Source organism: Gossypium raimondii, chromosome 3, assembly GCF_025698545.1.
Source record: "Gossypium raimondii isolate GPD5lz chromosome 3, ASM2569854v1, whole genome shotgun sequence".
Classification (NCBI taxonomy): Eukaryota; Viridiplantae; Streptophyta; class Magnoliopsida; order Malvales; family Malvaceae; genus Gossypium; species Gossypium raimondii.
Window position 1 is genome coordinate 42,208,633 of NC_068567.1, and position 11,268 is coordinate 42,219,900.

The 11,268-nt window shown below is 33.8% G+C and overlaps 1 non-coding gene across 1 annotated transcript; it reads right to left on the bottom strand.

Moving 5' to 3' along the window:
- Positions 1-8,013: 8,013 nt before the first annotated feature.
- LOC128040045 (small nucleolar RNA R71) lies at positions 8,014-8,120 on the bottom strand. Its single transcript, XR_008194705.1, has one exon. It is a non-coding gene; the product is annotated as a small nucleolar RNA R71 (small nucleolar RNA).
- Between the last annotated feature and the right edge of the window lie 3,148 nt (positions 8,121-11,268).

The window sequence follows — 11,268 nt, forward strand, 5'->3', positions numbered from 1 at the left end:
AAAAGCTAAGCTGGTGAGGACAAAAGATAACAGGTGAGTTTCTGTACTCCAATATTTGGGTGGTATTCCGGGTTGTTTTGTTTGATGTGTTGTTTGTGTGTTATTTGCTGAATTTGGTCGGACTCTATGGCTATGAATGAATATTGTTGTCTGGGATTGTATGGAGATTATATGCATGCATAGGTCTGTGCAAGTATGAAAGTTGTAAGAATGTTACGGTTAAACGAGTATAGTCGTATGTTAAATGAAATGTGGCGTACTGCATGATATGGTATGAATAAATTGCATTGCTTGTAGTGATGTGTGTGAATAATATGTTTATAAAATGCGGAGTACAGAGGGATGTATTGGCGGGTTAGTTAAAGATAGGAAATTTGGCGTAATGGAGGAATGGGCGGATTTAAAGGGGACTTAAGGAGGATTGGTTGGAAATTATTTACTGACTCTACGGAGTGGCATCGTCGGAATAGTCTACTGGCTCTTCGAAGCGACACCATGAAAATGGTTATCTATTGGCTCTTCAGAGTAACACCGTGATAATGGTCTATAGGCTTTACAAAGTGACACCTCGAAAGAGGTTCACTGACTCTTCGGAGCCGAAAGTCCATGACAAGCCATGGCATGATCTAGTAGTGAACAGGTACACCTTATGGTGATTAAAGTCCGCCAGGACAGTAAACAGGGAAGCTATCGAGGTATATAAGTGGAAATCACTATATGATTCAAGTGGCGAAAAGTCTAACATAACAGTTATGGCATGTAACACTCCGTACTCGACCCGATTACTAAATTCGAGTAAAGAGTGCCACAATTTAAACCATACGAATTTATCAAAGAGTATTTGAAATTTAAAAGAAAATTAAGTTCTTGGCTTAACCCTTAGAGTGGAAATTATGAAACAATCAAATTGGCAATACACCAAATAAAACATTTAGCGGAAACCTTATATAAATTAATAGACTATATAAAAAGTAATATGGGTTGATCTCATATAATAATTTCAATGTACATCATTGGCAGTTAAATTAACATTCAAAAACCATATGGCGTATACGCCAATGAGACAATCTTATAGAACAAAATATAATAGATTAAAGACATACATAAAAGGTTTATAAAAATTTTCATAAAACGTATCTTGACAAAATAGTAAATAGTGATACAAGTCTGTTACAAAACAAGTCTATACGCCAATCCTCACAAAAGTCATGCATGATACAAAATTAAATAGATGGCTCGCAATCAACAATTCTCTAGTGTAGTCCCTTCAATAAAATCACTTCCTTTAGTCAGCATGCCTGAGAAGGAAATAATAACAGAGTAAGTTCTAACGAACTTAATCAGTTCCATAAGAAAAACACAACTAATATGTAGTGATACAACTAATGAACAGGCTTTAATACCATATAGATACACAATAATTCAAAAAATTTCAAATGTAATAATCACAACACGCTCAATGGTGTTAATAGAATACAGACAGATTTAATACGCCAACTTAACACGATACATGGGGGATTACACTTCGCCAACTTAAACATAACTTACCCACAGCCCATCATTATGCCAACCTTGTACCCAGAATTCAAAATCAGGATCATATCGAATCAGTCGTATTCATAAACACACACACCCTTAACTCCTCATATCATATCTAATTAGTAGCATATGTTTTCTCGTGATCTGCCAGTCCAGTTTTCAATAAAGCTGCCTTACCGGAGGCATCACAAACATATTCCTATTCTTCATCAACGCATATCACATATCACATATCAAGTATTACCTATTGGTTGTACTGGCTTGTGCATTAATGAGGGTGTTACACATCAAAGCATAAACATACCATACACACACTAATAGTACTGGTTGAACACCACGAGACCAAATATCACACTTACGTTGTGGATAAATAACACTTACCTTATACAATTTATACAATGATGGAATTACATACATGGAGTAAGAATGAACTCACCAGAAAGTCTACTACAGTAATATACTCAGCAGGTCCTTTACCTTTGTTACTTGGACCTTCGTTACCTTCTTGAGCTAAAAGAAAGAAAAACATATCTATCAAATCATCAAATCATCGAAATTTTCTATGCATGCATAAATCGGTAGCATGTAACCCAATCGGTAGCATGTAACCTAGAATCATGAAGTTTTCTTCCTTAAGAACAATTCTAAAACTTATGCATGCATTACTGAAAACACATATATTCCTTCGATAATGACCTAAGGGTTTATCTGAAATTACCAGTAATTTGGTGATAACAACGGTGTTAGCTAAATATAGGAACTCCTTAATACAAACTCTAGCTTAAAATTTATAAAGCTTCAACAAAAGTCTAAGGAAGAAGAAAAAGAAGAAGAAGAAGTAGACACAAAACGTGCAAACATGATATTCTGATGTCCTTATATAGTAGAGACACACATGAACAAAACTTAGTGGAAATTCAGAGGATCCATGATTGCTCTAAAATTTCGAGAAGAATTAATTAAATATCAAATCATCTATAATATCCTAGTTCAGTTCTAACTTGGTCTCAACTAAATTCTTACATCACTTACCGTGTCATCATAACATATACTAACCACGTAAACCAACTTATCAAACTGTAAAATAATGAGTTTGCCCAAACATATGGGGTTGGCGGGTACTTAACAGAAAAGTCCGCCAAATCCTAGAGTTCGACAAAACTTAAAGTTTGCCAAATAACGAATCCCACAGAATACGCCAAGCACATAATCAAAAGCAAATATTTTACTTACTCATTTTCTATTTTTAGCATAAATAACTATACACGAAACAATAGCTTGATACATTATTTGTCGGGCGGGCTGTTAAATGGTGTGTATGGGAACGTAGACAAACGTGCCCATAAGAGGTCCCGCCAATATGTGAAGGTAAGAGGAACATGTGGAACCGTCTTGTACGCGGGTATACGTGGAGGGAAGGAGTATTTCCTTCAAAGTATTTGTGAATAAGTATCAACCATTAAGAGTCTGCCAGAGTTGATGAATAAACCAACATTGGCTATGAGAAAGCTATTGGAAAATGCAGTGAAAATAGATTTGAGGAAAAATCAAAGTTTTAAATTTGTTTCCAAAACTAGAACTTGATTATGTTATCTAAAGTAATAAACACTTAATCAAAAGCTATACCTTTTCAATTCATTTAGGATGAATGCTTCGATCGAGTAGTCTGTTTCGCTATTCTCAAGCTCACATCTGCCGAGTGTGGGCTCGCTTCGAATCAGAAAATTTTCCAAAAACTTATCAGTGGGGTAATTTCATAATTTCTCTAAACTTTAGGGTCAAGTTGTAAATAAGAAAAATATCTCTAAAATTTTTCTGAAATAATTTCTTTAAAGAATTTTCTCTCTACAACTTTCTCTTGAATTCAAGTGTGTGAAAAATAATGATCCATGGCTCTTTTTATATAGGGAGAGTTTAGAGTTCAATTATGATTAAACTTAATCACTTTAATATTAAAATAATATAATACTTATCTACAAGATAAATATTAAACTAAATTTAATATTAAGATAATTACTTTAATAGTAAATTAATAAAATACTATTAAGATAAGTATTAAATTAAATTTAATATTAAAACTATTAAAATAATATTATTTTTAGAATAGTTAATCTGAAATCAAATTATTCGGTAGAGTCCCAATAGGAGTGTGATTCTTGCACTGCTTAACCGCCGAAGGACCACCCGTCAACCACCGGAATGTCACTGTCGTGTCCGATGGTGCCATCATAGGTGCTACACCCTTATGACATCTCAAGTTGGTTCGGTTCGGTTTGGGCCTAGCGATGACCCGACCAGTCTGGTCTTGCCACAAGTTGGACTGTCAGCCTGGTTTCACATACCAGACGTGGTTTGACCAATTTTTTGGGTCTTGATCTCGGTTTTGGGTTCTCGGGCCCCAGTTTTTTTATCTTAGATCCAAATTTCAAGTTTAATTACCCTTTAGACCAATTGTCCGACTTGAAAATTAATTTCTAAAAATATCATATTTATTTTAATTAATTTGATTAATTTAATTTTACTTGATCAAAATTAATCTTTCCAAAAATCACTTAGATTTTTCAAATTAATTTTTCAAGAAAATTCTTTAATCAAATTCTCTAGTTAAACAGTTCTCACGACCGCCTAATTTAATTCCACATCAAATAAATTGACTCAATTAAAATATTTCTAAAGTCGTAGAATTTCTTTCTAATTCAAATGCAGTCCGATCGAGCTTTTGTTAAGCTAATGGAAGGACTAATCAAACATATACAATAATGTTTGAGTAATTGCAATTATGTCTAGAAGTATTGTTTCGATAATTCGTAATTTACTTAATCATGGAGTCAATTCACAAGAAGTACCATGATTGAAAATTCCTTATTGTATACTCTTTACGAAAATAATTCATCTAACTGTTTTGTCCAATGACCTCGTCATATGTGTGTTACCCTCATATGATATCATAGATTCCTTTTAGTTAAATCCATTCACTCAATACAATCCTATTTTATCTCATTGTCACCATTGTGTCTTCTTAATGATTAATATGATCACTGTCAACAAATGACTATGATAACTTGCTTGTTTGAAAACAAGAGCAAACTGTGGTCATGTTTCATATTTATCAATCCACACAATGCCAATGAGAGGATATCGTTAACTTTTTAATCAAGCTATAAATTCCATTATTGCTAATACCATCATATGATATCATTGATTCCTTTTAGTTAAATCCGTTCACTCAATACAATCTTATTTTTTCTCATTGTCACCATTACCTCTTCTTAATGATTAATATAATCACTGTCAACAAATGACTGTGATAAATTGCTTGTTTAAGAACAAGCAAACTGTGACTACTTTCCATATTTATCAATCCACACAATGTGAATGAAAGGATATCATTAACTCTTTAATCAAGCTATGAATTCCATTGTTTCTAGTAAAGCAATGCCATACACAAGTTATGTACCCAACATACCAGCTATGGGCTCGATCATCTTTAAATCATAATCCTCTACTTATATCAAAATACATGAGTTATATACGTATGATTAATGATTAACTCATGATTTAGGTAAATCACGTTATGAACGTCAAAAGTAAATTAATTTACAAACGGATTTAAAATTAATTCATCTTGGGTCCAATCCAATGTATAATTCTTCTAATGAATACATCTATATCTCTACCCGTGGAGTCAATTGCTCCGATAGCCAAGATTAGCATCTCCCCAGTTGGAATTGTAGATGACATAATAATCCTTCTAAGTATTTGAATCAAATGCTTACTTTGATTCTTTTAGGGGATTACGGACTTGTTTAGATTATCTACTGAAGTAAGTTGTCTTTCTTGCAATGTAAACATTCTTATGTGCCACTTATCATCAGTTAGAACTTAGACAATCAATGAGCTAATATTTACTTGTCACAATTTCGCTATACATGCAAAACATGAAAGATAGAAACACAAAAGATATAATAGTGAAATGTGATATTTACTTTATTTATTTATTCACATTTCAAATACATAAAAAACAATTACATGTTTACTATAATATGGACATATTTCCCAACAATTTCTCACTTGCCGTAGTAAAGTAAATGTGTCATGTTTTGCATTCTCATATCCTCAACATGTTTGTTAAAACTCCTGGTTACAAGAGTCTTAGTAAACAAATTTGTAAGGTTATCTTCAAAAGCTACTGTCACTACATTTACAATTCCTTCAGCTACTGTTTTTCATATCAAGTGATACTTTCGATAAATGTGTTTTTTTCCTTTTGTGACTTTTCATTTCCTTGATATTAGCTATTACAACATTATTATCACAATATAATGTTATAGATTTTTTCATACCAGGAATGACTTCAAGATCGGTTAAGAACTTTCGAAACCATATTGATAACTCTTTTCAAGAGTTATATTTACGGCCTCTAGATGGAATTAATTGTTTGAAATTAAGTGAATACATCTTCATTTTTAGGATAATTTTAGAACATTGCATAACAAAGCTTGGATTGCGCTACATTGGCCATTATTTTTTACTTTTATCACTTAGGGAGGAAATGTGTGGTTTTGTGTACATATAGGTGCAGGAAGAGCAAGAAGATGAAGAAGAAAAATAAAGGAAGTGAAACATTGCCATGGAAATTGGCAAGATTGATTGCCAACTAAATTGCCATGGCAATTCTGGGAAAATGACTCAGCACTCTATCCATGTCATCCTCAGCCAGCTGGACGTGTACTAGAAAAATCAACCTGAAAAGAGGAATGAAAAGTGTGTGCTGAGGTGGGACGGATTTACCCAATAAAAGAAGGAGAGAGAAGAAGAAAAACGAGAGGAGAATTTATGTGAGGTATATCCTGGTAAGAGCAACCTCTCTCTGCACAGAGAAAAAACTCCATTAGAGAATTTTAGAGAAAGAAAGGTAGCAACTATAGAGAGCAGAATATAGACGTGAAGAAGGGGAAGAGACATCTATCCTAGATTCACGAATGATCAGAAGTTAAAAGAGAAGTTGGAGTGTGGCAAGAAATCTTGCAATTCTGCCTTTAGTTTTCGTGATTTTTATAATTCAAATTTCTTTAAATGTTGATGAATGATTTAAATTCGGTGTTTACTTTTCCTCCCATAAACTAAATCTTTTCTAGGTTGGAGTTATTTGGGTGAATGTTTACCATCTTTAATGTTCATGATTTGAAATTGCCTATAACGCTATTTCATTCAATTTATGCCTATTTTAAATACATGCATGCAAGCTCTAGACATAGCTAATTGTATGTTATGTTCTTAGATGTATTTTTTATTCTGAAAAGATTAAATATACTAGATTTGATACTCGTAGCACTCTAGACATAGATGTTGTGAATTGTGTAGAGAAGATCATTCATTGCAGTTATTTATCCAGAGTCTGCAAACACATAGTAAGTTAGATTTCTAGCTTAAATCTAGCTATCGAAAGAGGCAGGTTACAGTAGTAATTCTCTGAGTAGTTGATTAGACAATGTTTAGCCATGACCTTATTTTGATATGAGCATTTCACCTGAATAATTCCAGCCTTGTTCATTCAACAACAGAAGTACTCTTGTTTTTCTCTATAATTTACCATGACATTTTATTTCCAATATCAATTTTTTGTTTTTAGCATTAAATTTCATTAATTCATTATAACAACTTCTTCTCCAGTTTAAAAGTATTTCCTGCTATTCGGTATAGTTAATAGGATTATAATAACTTAATCAATTTCTTACCAATTTCTGATCCCTGTGGAGACGATACTTACTTATCACTTTATTACTCGAATGACGTGTAGACTTGTACAATTACATTGTTATTTACACGCAACAAGTTTTTGGCGCCATTGTCGGGGATCGACAACATTGGTGAAAATTTTGATTTGTTATTATTTTTTTGTTATTTTTGTTAGAACAATTAATTAGTATTTTATTTGATTTTTCAGGTTTTGTACTAGTGCATGAGAAAAAGTACTCAAGAGGATAGAGAATACTATTTTGATCCTGAAATTGAAAGGACATTAAGGAAAAGAAGGAAAGTGTTAAGAGAAATAGAGATGACTATAAATGATCCAATCAGAGTCAATCAAGTACTCTAGAATAAAAGGAATGCTGATATTCCTCAAATCTTAGATGACAGAGACAGGACCATCAGAGAACATGTAGTGCCTACTTTGGGTGATCTAAGTCCAGGAATTGTTAGGCCACATATTCAAGCCGAACACTTTGAATTAAAACTAGTATTGTTTCAGATGCTGCAGACTGTAAGATAGTTTAGTGGTTTAGCAACTGAAGATCCCAGATTACACTTGAGACTTTTCCTTGAGGTCTGTGATTCATTCAGGCAGCAGGGTGTTCCTGAAGATGCCCTTAGATTAAAATTATTCCCTTATTCATTGCGAGATTGTGCCAGATCATAGTTGAATTCATTACCATATTTTTGCTTAGGTCCAATCTTCCCAACATGAATGCCAAGCTGAGGAATAATATTACATCGTTTCGACAATCTGGAGATGAGACATTATACGAAGCATGTGAGTGTTTTAAGGAATTAATTAGAAAATGCCTACTGCATGATTTTCAACATTGAACACAAATAGAGATGTTCTACAATGGATGAAATACTCATACGCGAATGGTGGTGAATGCATCAACTACCAGAGTTGGTATTGGTAGAAGACTTGCTGGAGCAATGGAACTTGATGCGATTACATCATTAACAGCTAGGGTATCATTTTTAACGAATATGATTAAAACTCTAAAAGACCCTCTACAGTGCAAGAGATGAAGGTTGTAGAACTAGCATGAGTGTACTGTGGAGAAGATCATGTTCTTGATGAATTCCCATCCAATCCAGCCTCTGTGTATTATATGGGAAATTTTAATCGTAGCAACAATAATCCCTACCCCAACACCTACAATCCAGTGTAGAAGCAATATCCAAATTTTAGCTAGAGTAATTAGGGAAGTACCAGCACTATTAATAGATAGAATACGGCTAGTGTACCTCTTGGACACAGTCAACCAATGTCGCGATAAAATGTGCAACAAAGTTCGTCATCTTCAACGTCAACTATAGAAGTTTTATTAAAAGAGTATATGGCTAAGAATGATGTAATTATTCAAAGCCAAATAGCTTCTTTAAGAGCTCTAGAGAATCAATTGGGATAAATTGCCACTACATTAAGCTCTAGGCAACAAGGAGCATTGCCTAGTGACAAATAATTCTAGATCTCAAGGAAAAAAACAATGTAAAGCCATAACACTCTGAAGTGGCATTTAGCTACCAAGAGTTGTGAATGGTGCCTTGTTTAAGGAAAGTTTCGAAGTCCCTAAAAGCACAACTCTCAAACCAGAAGTGGAACAAACTACAAAAGAAGGGAGTAGACAAAAGCATATAGAAGCAAATTCATCTTGTCGAGCCAATACAAATGCCATGGAAAGGTAACCTTAACAAATGGAAGGAAGGCCACTGCCACCTTTTCCCCAATGTTTCCAAAAGTCGAATTAAGATGGTCAATTCAAGAAATTTTTGGAAGTTCTAAAGTAATTAAATATCAATAGACCTTTGGCGGAAGCATTAGAAGGAATGCCTAACTATATGAAATTCATGAAAGATATCCTACCCAATAAGGGAAGGTTTGGGGAATTCGAAACTGTTACACTTACTAAAAGGTGCCCAACAATACTGAAGAACAAACTGCTGCCAAAATTAAAAGATCCAGGAAGTTTTATTATTCCCTGTTCGATTGGAAACCATTATGTAGGCAAAGCATTATACAATTTAGGTGTAAGTATTAATCTAATGCCTATGCCCATTTTCAGGAAACTTTGGATAGGAAAGGCAAGACCTACTACAGTCACATTGCAACTGGCTGATAGATCATATGACCATCTAGAATGTAAAATTGAATATGTGCTGGTACGAGTCAACAAGTTCATCTTTCCAGCAGATTTTATTATTTTGGAATGTGAAGGAGATAAAGAGGTACTTATAATACTTGGATGACCTTTCTTAGCAATTGGTAAAATATTGATAATGTACAGAAATGTGAGTTAACCATAAGAATTAATGATCAGTAGTTGAATTTTAATGTGTTTGATGCTTTAAAGTGTGCAGACCCAGATGAAGAATGCCATGCTGTAGAATTTGTTGACATTGTAATTCAGGAAGAATTTGCAGGACATATGCACAACAATACTGATGCAGACCCTGTCAAATTAAATGAAACAAATTTGACTAAAGAATCTGAAGAACTGATGGAAACTCAACAATTTGAAAATGGATACAGTAGGAGTTTTGAATCATTAGATTTATCAAGTCGCTCTTTCAACCCTCATCTCTCGTCAATAGAAGATCTACTGGTTTTGGATTTGGAGCCATTAGTAGTGCATTTAGAGTACGCTTATTTGGGAGAAAATGATACAATGCCTGTAGTTATTTCTGCCGAGCTTAGAATATATTAGGAGATACAATTACTGGAGGTTGTAAAAAAATCCAAGAAAGCTTTAGGATGGTCAATTACATATATCAAAGGAATTAGCCAAGCAATATGCATGCACAAAATAATACTTGAAGATTGCAATGGCAAATATATTGAACAATAGAGGAGACTGAATCCTGTCATGAAGGAAGTAGTGAAGAATGATATTACTAAATGGCTAGATGCTGGGATTATATACCCAATTTCTGATAGCTCTTGGGTGAGCCTCGTTCAGTGTGTACCCAAGAAAAGAGGAGTCATAATAGTCAACAATGATAACAACGAACTCATTCCCACATGTACTATCACTAGTTGGAGAGATTGTATGGATTATCGAAAGCTCAACAAAGCAACGAAGAAGAACCATTTCCCTTTGCCTTTTATAAATCAGTTACTGGATAGACTAGTAGGGAAAGCCTTCTACTATTTTTTAGATAGCTACTCAGGGTACAACTAAATTGCCGTATCTCCTATTGATCAAGAAAAAACAACATCACATGTCCTTATGGAACATTTGCTTTCAAAATAACATAATTTGGGTTATGTAATGGCCCGGTAACATTTCAGTGTTGCATGATGGCAATATTTTCTTACATGGTGAAGAAATTCCTTGAAGTATTCATGATGATTTCTCGGTGTTTGGTGACACTTTTGAAGATTGCTTAAAAAAATTGAAGTACTTTGCTTTTGTCAGGAAACAAATTTGGTGTTGAATTGGAAAAAATTCCATTTCTTAGTTTGTGAGGGCATTTTTTTGGGCCACAAAATCTCACAGCAAGGAATTGTCATTTACAAAGAAAAAATATAAGTCATTGAAAAGTTGCCACCACCCATTTTAGTGAAAGAATCAAAAGCTTTCTCAGGCATGCTGGATTTTATTGTCACTTCATCAAGGATTTTTCTAAGATATCAAAGGCTCTATGTCAATTGTTGGAGCAAAATAGACCATTTCATTTTGATGAGTTATGTTCAAAGGTGTTCGAAAAGTTAATGGAAAGATTAACTATATCACTTATAGTCACTGCACCAAATTTGAATCTACCATTTGAACTAATGTGTGATGCAAGTGACTTTGCTGTCGAAACAGTGCTAGGGCAAAGAAAAGCCATGATGTTTTATGTTATATATTATGCTAGTCGCATGTTGACAAATACACAACTCAATTACACCACTACGAAGAAAAAATTGTTAGCAGTGGTGTTTGCCTTTGAAAAATTCAAAGCTTATTTAGTGGGCACCAAAGT